This window comes from Galeopterus variegatus, unplaced genomic scaffold (assembly GCF_000696425.1).
Source record: "Galeopterus variegatus unplaced genomic scaffold, G_variegatus-3.0.2 Scaffold9, whole genome shotgun sequence".
NCBI classification, from domain to species: Eukaryota; Metazoa; Chordata; class Mammalia; order Dermoptera; family Cynocephalidae; genus Galeopterus; species Galeopterus variegatus.
In genome coordinates, this window is record NW_007726120.1 from 1,015,978 (window position 1) to 1,026,464 (window position 10,487).

Consider the following 10,487-nt stretch of genomic DNA (forward strand, 5'->3'; position numbering starts at 1 on the left):
CTGCCCATCAGGGAGATTTTTGTGGACATCTGGTGACCATATTTTGGCAAGGGGTTCAGAGAGTGTCAGTTGCTCTGAGTGGCTCTTCATCGTGTCAGACTGAGTTATTTGCTCCAGGACAAAAGCACACCTGATTAGCGATGTCAGGACAACGTAGGTAAACTAGGTTTTTCAGTTACCCTCATCAGGGAGCCACCAGTCAGCATTAGTATATTTCTGGTGTGAGTAACAGTATGGCATGAAGCTTGTGGCAGGTGTAAGAACTTCTCATTGCTCAGCCGATTGTGGAATGCTGCTCTCTCTTTTAGCGAGTCATCTTCTGGGAAGAGAAGGGTCTCTGGCAGAGCTTCCCTTCCTTCACCATTCTGCCCTTTTCTCCCACCCATTAATCTCTTAACAATTTATTTTCCTAAATCACCCTAGCTCCTTCTGTTTCTCTTCCTGTGTTAATCCTTCCATTCATTGCAAACCCATCTCCTGCTCTGAAATGTCACAGTGAAAAGAGGCACTCCTGAAGACCATCCTTCTCTTTCTTTTCCATGTTACCCTTGGGCTCACATAAATTGGTGAATGACTGAAGCTGAAAACAAAAAGTGCATAAATTCTAAAGATCACTGGAACTGTTTCCTCAAGACTATATCTTCTGGATCTCAAATAGAACTCAAGGAGAATCTGAGCATTGAGAACAGAGGTCTGAGTTGGAGTTCAAGGTATGCCTTTTTCTAACAGAAGGACCTTGGCTTTATTTTCCTCATCTTTAATATTAATAGGGAAAAAATAAAAACCTACTTCACAGGCCTACTGTTGGGAATTTAATGAGATAATTTATGCAAAGTTCTTAGCACACTTCTTGGCATATAAAAAGTTCTCAATAAACATTATTTATTGCTAACATTATTTATAACACCCTTTCTTTCAAAGAATTATGAGAAATATTCTGTTTGTCAAATTTTTGAATGTAAATTATATCCTTTTGCCAGCCTAATTTTTCAACCTTTATTTCTTCATCCATTTTTTAATAACATACTATTAAATGTCAATAATTTATGCTAAATGGAACTAGTTGATAAGCTACCCTTCTCAAAAAAGATTTGCCTTTTCTAACTTGGAGGTCTGTGATCCTCTAATGATAATGCTTCAGTAGAAACATTCGATATGGAGTTCAACTTTTTAAAACTGTCCTGAAGTTGGTGACCAATTATTTGAGAAAGAGGTTGGCATAATTTAAGGTGATTAAAACTGTATGAATTAAATTGTCCTTTTCAAATATCTGCTCGTTTGCATTCTTCAATGCAGATGTTTTACATAGGAAGAAGTGATGCAAGAAAACTGTAAACAACTATGAGATGTGAACTAGACCCTTAGTCTTTATTTATTTCCTGAATCAATTAAGTGGATGATAAAAAAAGACTTGGTGAGGGAGAAATGGTAAAAAAAAAATGCAAAGAGAGAAAATTAGTCTTGATCAACGTCTACAACATAATGGAGGTTAAATATGGCATACTTGTTTTTATCTCTAAAAATTAAAATAATTTTTAAAGTCAAAATAAAAGTGTGGATGTTATGATTGAAGCAGTGCCAGAGAGATGTATCATTGAGGGATCATGTCTCATGTTTATTGTTGCTAGCCAAATGAATGTCTAACTCAAGTTGATTTCAGAGATAAAGGGGTGTGTGTGTGTGCGTGTGTGTGTGTGTCCCCATACATATACATACCTACCACAGGACACATTGCTTATATTTTTACAAGTTATTTTAAAACAGTTTAAACATTTTAGATGAGAATAAACACTTTTTCATAAAAAATGGTTTCAATAGTCACCTCAACATTTGCTAACTCTGGGGGAAAAAGTGCTAACATGAAATAAGTTGTTCAATGATATTTTACCAGAATTTTGTCAGAACTCTATTGAAAGCAATTCAAGAGCATTGTGCTCAAATTTCAACACTGGCATCATTAATCCCATATATTTGTTGAATAACTGCTATATATCCAGCTTTCTGCTGATGTATAAAATCTAAGTATAGTTTACATAGTTAATCAGAGAACATGCCATTTGCTTCATTGATTTGACACTCTATGACAGATGTAGTCATGAGAACATAGGAATCTACACACAAAAATAATAGCATTTCCATGTCGAATTAAAAATGATATGCATATTATCTGTTTAGGACATTCATTCATTATTTGGGCAGCTTTTGTGTTTCAAACAGTTTTATGAACCGGCTTTATAGCAGTGACCAAAACAGACAAACATCTCTGCCTTCATGGAATTCACATTTTCACCAAAGGAGGCAGACAATAAACAATTTATATAGTATTTCAGCTAAGTACTTCAAGGAAACATAGTAGAGGTTGTAGGGTATGGTGTTGGGGGTCAGGGCCAGCCTCACTGAGGCAGAAGCTCTGAGCTGTGTCCAGAATGAAGGAAATGAGTCATAAGGAGCCCATGTAAGAGCATTCCAGTTAAAGAGATCAGAAGGTGGATACTTCCTGAGCAGGGGGCATGCCTGTCGTGTTTGAATAACTAGAAAGAAGCCAGAATGGTTGGAGTAGAGTGAGTGAGGACAAGCATAGCATCAGAGAAGTAAAGAGGCCCAGACTGTGCAAAACATTGTGAGCATTTGGGCAGGCTTTGGATTTATTCTGAGGGAGATGGGTAGCCATTGAAAAGTTGTGGGAAGAGGAGTATGTGTTGTGACTTACAATTTAATAGAATTGCTCCAGGTGCTGAGTCACATAACCCCATGGTCCTCAAACTGGGAAATTGTGTTCATAGGAGCACATGGTGGAGTTCCTAGAGGTACACAAAATCCCAGGATAAATAAGGCACATCTTTCCAAAGAGTAAAGTTTACCCTTAAGATGATGGGAGAAATAATTACTATGTTAAGAAAATCATTTAAATATTATATAAATTATTGTAAAATTCCCATGATTTTAAAGAAAAAGTAAAACCTCAATAATATTTTGTATTTGTGGCATCTCGGGCTTTAATCTTATGAGTTCAAGCTTCTTGGCCATTAGGAATGATTCAATGGAAAAGCTGAGAAAAAAATTATCATGATTTATGTGTCCTGAGAGTTTAGAACGGTGTCCATAACTTACATGATGAAATAGTTGAGTGTACACATTAAACTGATTTGACCTACCACATCACTTTAATTATATACCTGTGCAATGTTAACAGTACATTTTAAAAACCATACAAATATATCTTCATGATATTGTAGAAATGCAGGTAAGGTAAAATTTGAGGAACTGGGGTTGTTCCTCTAACTTGCTTATTGATTAACTCTGGATAAATTACTGAAAAGTCAGCTTTGGTTTCCTCATCTGTTCAATGGAGACACAACCTAATGCTGGAATATCTATGTGATAAAACTTCAGCAAGTAGAAAGTGAAGTATTATGTAAAAGATACAAAGAAAGTATGACTTGAAATTATATTTTTATGAAGTAGACACATCGGCATTATGGCTTCTGGTTGACCTATTTATACAGTATGCATATTTTGTAGATAAAGTACTACTTAACTATTTGTATATTAGATACTACCACTTTCTCTGGCTGATCTAAGACTTTCAAAAGTAACATTTATATCAAATCTTATAAAGACCATATTTCAGACCAGTTTAAGACCTAGAAATCTCTATGAGTTTTAGAATTGGCTTTCAGCACCACGGACAGCGCTACAGCAATAGCGAGTGAAAGCCTGAGCTATCAAAAAATTTTAGAAGGAAGAATTTTAGTTCATATACCTGCTCTCAAATTTAAATAGTATTGTGAAAAACTGGGAGGAAAATGCCTATCTTTTTATTTCAAAATTTAAAAAGTAATCCAGGGATTTTCAACTGACCATAGAAGTAATTGATAAAACAAATATATATTGAGTACATCACATGCTCAGTAAAACTGGTTTTATAACTGTTATTATTTACCAATTGAATTCTTGTAACGATTTCATTTTCCTCCTATCCCCTAACAAGGTATACTCATAATTAGCACTATAGTATACTACAATTATCAAATTTCATATAACATGTAATTTGACATCTGCATGTTTTTAAATGATTTATAAAGCATGAATTATGTAAAGATTTTCAAGTTTGCCTTGAAGTAATTTCATTGTCCTGCATTAACTTTAACACTCCAGCATGTCAAACAGCAACAATAATAACATAACAAAGAACCTCACAAAAAACAAAAATTTATACTTCTCCACAAAGAAGTGCACAGTAATAATAAGCTTGACATCCAACATTTCTTTTGTGGGGGATACATATTACTTTTAAAAGTGGTACATAAAGTTAAATGTCTTAAGGTAAGCATTGTTTTTAATGATGCTATGAAAAACTTCAATTGAGTTTAAACACAATGTAAATAAATTTAACTAAACCCCAAAATAGAATTGCAAAATTTAAAATTTATACTATACTACTTCTTAAATGTTTAATTTCCAATTAATTAAGGTAGTTGACTTCAAATACAGTGGAATTGTGGGCTATACACCATTTAACCATGCTTGCTAACTGCTGCATTGCCAAAGAAACTTGAATTAAAATGGTTCCACTTTTGGCCAGGAGATGGAGCTGTCACGTAAGATGCTGCCTTGTAATTATTTATTTATTTTTTCAATTTTGCATGCTGTTTTCTAACAGACAGTGGGTACCATCGAGTGAGTGTCAGAACAGAAAGCTAAGGAAGAAGCAGAGAGGATGCTGCAGTCATCCTTTCTTGTTTTTTCTTCTTTAGTGAGGATAGAATACATGTGAGATTTTATTTTCTGCCTTTATTCAAAATTCTGAAGAACTGCATTGCTGACGATTGTATTCAACACATTTATGGATTCCGTGCTGCCACTTACAATTTCCTTTATTTCAGGTAAGCCAGCATGATTCTATTTTTGACCTATTGATAAATCACCTATTGTGATAATGACATTTGAAATAAGATGCATGATTTGTAAGTTTGTATTCAGGGCTAAAAGATTCAAAAGCTCTAATTCTAGCTGTTCCACATTTTAAAAATCTTCCTGGGCTGAAATGAGCTCTGACTATGACATACTGTGTTTTAATATTTCTGTGGCTTTTCAGCCTTTAGTGTCCATCTGTGGCTATATTTGTTCACCTTTTGAACGCAAAGCTTTCAAAATGAAGGATGGGTATTTCTCTCACAAGGGAAATACTAGTCCTTAATGCAGTGAACAAATTATAGAGATGTAATGAAGCAGATTAACATGGCAGAGGCTCTGCCAGAGGCCAGGGCTGAGCCTTCTGATAGCTGCCTCAGAGGCACGTCAGCATCCTGAGCCCAAAGGCCTTTTGAACAATTTCTGCTGTCTACGGTGGTTCCGATTGTTTATGCTTAAAAAAAAATCTTTTAGAAATAATATGTAAGTCATTTCTCCCACATGAAGGAAGATTTATGTAATGTGTTTAATAGACTTGGAATGGCAGTACAGACCCTCCCTCCTTCCCCAGTATGGATGTGAGTAGTAAACTGAAAGCAAATTAATTGCTGTGAAAATGGATTTTTCTTAGATTTCAGTAGATTTATGATGATAGAATGGTAGCCATTTAAAATAGTTGATATTGTAGAAGGTATTTTAGGTCATGTGACATTAGCTGTGCTAAAGAGTGGAATGACTCAGGAGGTGGAAATTGCATGCAACAGCCTTGCTTCTCTCTGCTGCTTCTCATTATTTTCCTTAAATCCCCTTTTTATTATTATCAGAATAACAGGAAGGAAGAACTGTAGAAATTCCACATTCTACATCTCAAGCCACTGATTGAGATTAATTTTAAATAAATTTTTTTAATATGTAAAAATGATTTTTGTAAGATTGTTTTTAAATGCCCCACTCCCTCCTCTTGTGGAAATAGCTGTGTGCCATACCAGCCAGCTGCCAAAAAAGAAAAATAAAAGATAAAAAGGAGTAGCTCTGTGTGTGTGTGCATGTCAGTGTGTGATGATGATGGTGGCAGGCAGTGGGGGTGCATCAGGATGTTTCTATCTCAGTCATCATTTTCCTATAAAGAGGTAGTTATGCTGTGTCAGAGGTGGTGAAAGTGATGGGCAATGATTTTACAGAACGGTTTGGACCACCAAGGAAAAAAAGAACCTGTTCTTTTAACATGTGAAATCTATAAAGAGTTTTCAGTTCCACAAGGTTCTATGTACATGGGGATTTTTAGAATTACAGATTTATCTTTTTTTTTTTTAGCATTTATCCATCTTATCATTTAAAGAAAAGCAACTGTAGCTGAGAGATTAAGTGGGTTTCCCAGAGTCACATTCAAAATTAGAATCAGGCAAGGCTAGAACACTGACAATTACTTTCATTGAAGTAATGCAATTTACCTCTAGTGTGAACATATCCAGATGGCATATACCAGGTGTGCTGATATTGACTATACGTGTGTGCATGTGTGTGACTCTCTGTGTAAATTTTATAAAATAGAATTTCTTTCAATGTAGTGGTTGCTCAATGGCATGTTATATGCAATGCTCAATTTTCTCAGGTATCTTGCTGAAGCATCCATGAAAACTAAATTAACAGCTATGAAGACTCTCTGTTTCTTAATATTCTCTTCTCACTATTGGATGAAGTATGTTATACAACCCTATGCCCACGAATGACATGGATGGCCACATACTATTCACAGGTCTATTCTTCCTACCTAATTAAACAGACTGTACATTTAGATTAATCTATTGACACATAATAATATATGATGCCCTGGCATTTCCTTCTTTTTTCACTTACTAGGCATTGGCTAGTAGGACTGCACCCAACTTTTTCAATATCTTGAGAAAATAAGGAGATCAAAATCTTCCATTTCTACATAAAATATTTATGGAGTACCCTGTATCTACCAAGAACTGTCCACGGTGGGGGCTGAGCAATAAACAAAGTCATGAAGTTTACTTCAAGCAGTTTAACATGAAAATAGCAGTGTACTTCAAAAAGCTCTTGGAAAAATAGAATTAAAAGATAATACTAATCTTTCCATGAACTTTTTGAAAACCCCTCATAAGTATGTACATATACTACCATCGCTCAAATTATTAGAAACACCAAAATGAGGAATGAAGAGTTGTGAGAAAATGAATGGGACAGGAATATGAGCACATATCTTGTGCACTGTGTTGTATCCTGGGATTCAGAATAAAATAAGTCATAATTTCTGTCCATGAGGAGCTCAGAGCCCAGCCAAAAGGATTTTAGGAGGATATGACAGTTAAGTTAGATCTTTAAGAGTAATATGGATATAAATAAAGAAAAATAGAAAGCTGCTCATTCTGGGCACAGAGGACAGACAAACAAATACATGGAAATGGGGGACTAAAGGACATTGTTTAGGGAAACTATAGAGAATGGTTAATGATCTAATCTAATTGAAGCCTATGCTGTTGTTTTCCCCCTGGGGGAGCAAAAATAAAGACAATGAATTTGGCTTTTGATGTTATGCATTTGACATACTGACATATACTCTCACATAGAAATGTCTGTGAGAAGCTGAGCAATTTATGTCCAGGCATCAGATTAGAAGCGAAAGCTGAATATATGAATCTGCATGAAGTTGTGGGCAAGAATTGGGTCGCACGTAAATGAACATCGGTGGGGATTAAAAGTATAGTGAGGATGACTGGGGGCATAATCATCGTATTAGGGGAGTAAAAGGAATCCAGAAAGGATAATAGTTAGTTATGGGGAAGCAACGGGAGAAGTTGGAGAAATAACAATGTCATAGGAGGCAAAGCAGTAAACTGAATAGCAGAGCAGGGAGAAGCAACGGTAGAAAACCCTTAAAGGGCTTGATTGATAAGAGAACGGGGTAGAGCTGATGAACTTAGTTATTATTATTAGATCATGAATGAATTGTAAGAAAAGACATGTAGTAGATTAGCAAAGACAGGGACTCTGACTGAGAGAAATATGGAAATAAGAAAGCTGAAGAGTATATTTAAATCTTAAGAATTTTACCAGTGAAAGGTAGGAGAAATAATATTTTATATGTTGAGGAAAAAGGTATTATTGAGTGAAATTTGATGTTAGTTAAGATTAGAGAAATCTAAGCCCTTCTATAGAGTAAGGATATAAATTCAGTAGAGAGAAATTGAGGAAAGAAGAAAAAAAATCAAGGCCCTAGAAGAGACAGGAGAGGGGAGGTTTAAGAATGTTTTTCTTCAAGACAGGAAGAAGGGGTGGGTGATAATATAGAGGAAAGCTTGTGGAACTCTCTTGGGGTGGCCTTTTCTTGGAAATTAAATCCTTGTCTTTCTATTTAAATCAGTTGGTTCCTCAGAAAGGGCTATTTGTGGAATATGAACTTTCTGGAAGAAATAATTAATCCTCAGTAGCAAAACACTTTCCAGCAGAGCATATTTTAGTCACATTAATTCTTGAATTGGAGACTAATAGCATTGTTTTACATTAAGATTATTGTACACACTTCAGTTATCTATTTTTTTAATGCAGAATAGGCTGTTTTAAATAGGTTCTATTTAAAACTTGAATTGGATTACACCAACATATATCTGTCATATGCATCTAGTTTGATTATTAAAGGCTGGTTTGCCAGCTACTGAATTAATTATTCAAGCTCCTTTCTTCTTTAATTCTCTCAGTTTCATTAGTACTTTCACCAGGATTTATGCAGGGAAAAAAGAAAGTTGATGTAATCACAAACTTGCTTTCCTTAAGGGAACTAACCTCCTTTATGAAGCTTCCTACCAGAAGTTCTTTTCCCCCCCTTTTCATTGGCACTTCTAGAATCCTCCCTCTTCTTTCCTAGAGATGATCTCCTCTAGGCATCCTCTTGTACTCCCATGTGATGGAACAGCAGTGTGAGGCTTTGAAGAAAGCACAGGCATTGATGAAGAATCCCATCTTTCACACCAGAGCCTTTGAGACAGCTGCTTTCTCAGTTTAGAAAAACTCAGTTCGGTTTAGACGTGGTTGGATAGAAATATCCCGTGCTTGTTTCCAGACCTGACTCTACCCGCTGTGTGGCGAGCCTGGCAGGTCAGAGTGGGAAGGCCAGAGGAAGGTATGTAGGGGGCAGTGCAGATAGAGGTGACTTTTTCCCCTCAGGGCTGACCCTGGGCAACACTGTACAGGCAGACTTCCTCCAGCCCCTCGGTGTCCTGTTCTTCCTTCCCATCTTCTTCCCCTGAGGGCTGCCTACACAGACTCAGAACTACCTCAATCAGCTCCTAAGCTGTATAAACCAGAGTATCTTCATCTAACCCCAATTCCCAGTTATTAAAATAAGATTGAATTTAGATTATATGTATGTTTGGGTGTTTTTCTGTTGTTATTAATAAATTCAGGTTATTATTGCTAGCTATAGAACTCATGACCCTTATCAATTTTAGAATTTTGATGTTTGTCTCCACTTTTTCTCAGCAGGAGTATGGGCACTGAGGGGGGTGCAGATAGGATATCTGATTATTTGAAATGGAAACACTAACTGAAGTTTAATACCATTAACATCTGTTGCATACCCACAAGACGCTCATGAACAAACGCTTGGTGCAAGAGGTTTTGGCGTGAATGCTAACCAGGCAGCAGACCCAAGCCATCACTTCTCAGCTTGGAGTACTTGTAAAGGGATTAGAATCTATGCTTGGTTTTGTCATTAATTCCCTTTGGAAAAATAACTATTTTGAATATACAATTTTACAATAGGTCATCAAAAACACGAAGCAAGTCTTAGAATAATATTTTTCAGCTCTCTGCTCTAAGCAAACATGCTAGAAGGTACACGTCAAGATCTTCTAAAATTTCTATTGGAAACCTTTTGTAGCAAAGGCTACAAACGCTTTTAATATCAACTCCCAATCACTTTCAGATGCTTCCAATAGAAAAAAAAAATCCCCACTATATTTTTTGATTTTATCACTTTTTGATTTATAAATTATTAATGCATTTTATTCGTTGTGCTTTAACTACTGATGATAGTTACAGGCAAGTTTATTTCGAAGAGAAACCAATTTGGAAGAAAACAGATTTGAATATAGAATTTGCATTTTAAAATGCTGTGAATTTGGACGTGTGCTAACAGCTACTTCACATGTCTGTTATCTGTAGAGCACAAGCTTAATATAATCTTCTCTAAATTTGTTTAAATATAATAAAAATAAAGTTCATGAAAAAAAATGGCTTTCTTATTTTGGTAAAAGGTCTTGCTTAGGATTCCAAAAAGGAGAGAAGTACTAATGCCAATGAAGGCAACTAAGGTCTTTAATAGTTAAAATGTAATTTTATATTATATTGATTTTAAGGAGCATCAGAATTTTATACACATTTTGATGATAATAATGACTATCATTGCAATAGAGTAGTTCCTACTGAAATATTAATTCTATGTAAGGAACGATGAACTGCAATCAAGAATATGAGATGAAACCTTATTAAAACTGAGAAGTAAAAGCTATCTGCTCATCTCCCTATAATTTTAATTTCCCCCCTATCAA

At 35.5% G+C, this 10,487-nt stretch overlaps 1 protein-coding gene across 1 annotated transcript in view; it reads left to right on the plus strand.

The window, feature by feature from the left end:
- Positions 1 to 4,646: 4,646 nt before the first annotated feature.
- SCN2A (sodium channel, voltage-gated, type II, alpha subunit) overlaps positions 4,647 to 10,487 on the plus strand; it is a 139,547-nt gene continuing 133,706 nt past the window's right edge. Inside the window, exon 1 of the mRNA XM_008584498.1 lies at positions 4,647 to 4,886. The gene's annotated coding sequence lies outside the window, so the exon portion shown is untranslated. The remainder of the gene's footprint in view (positions 4,887 to 10,487) is intronic.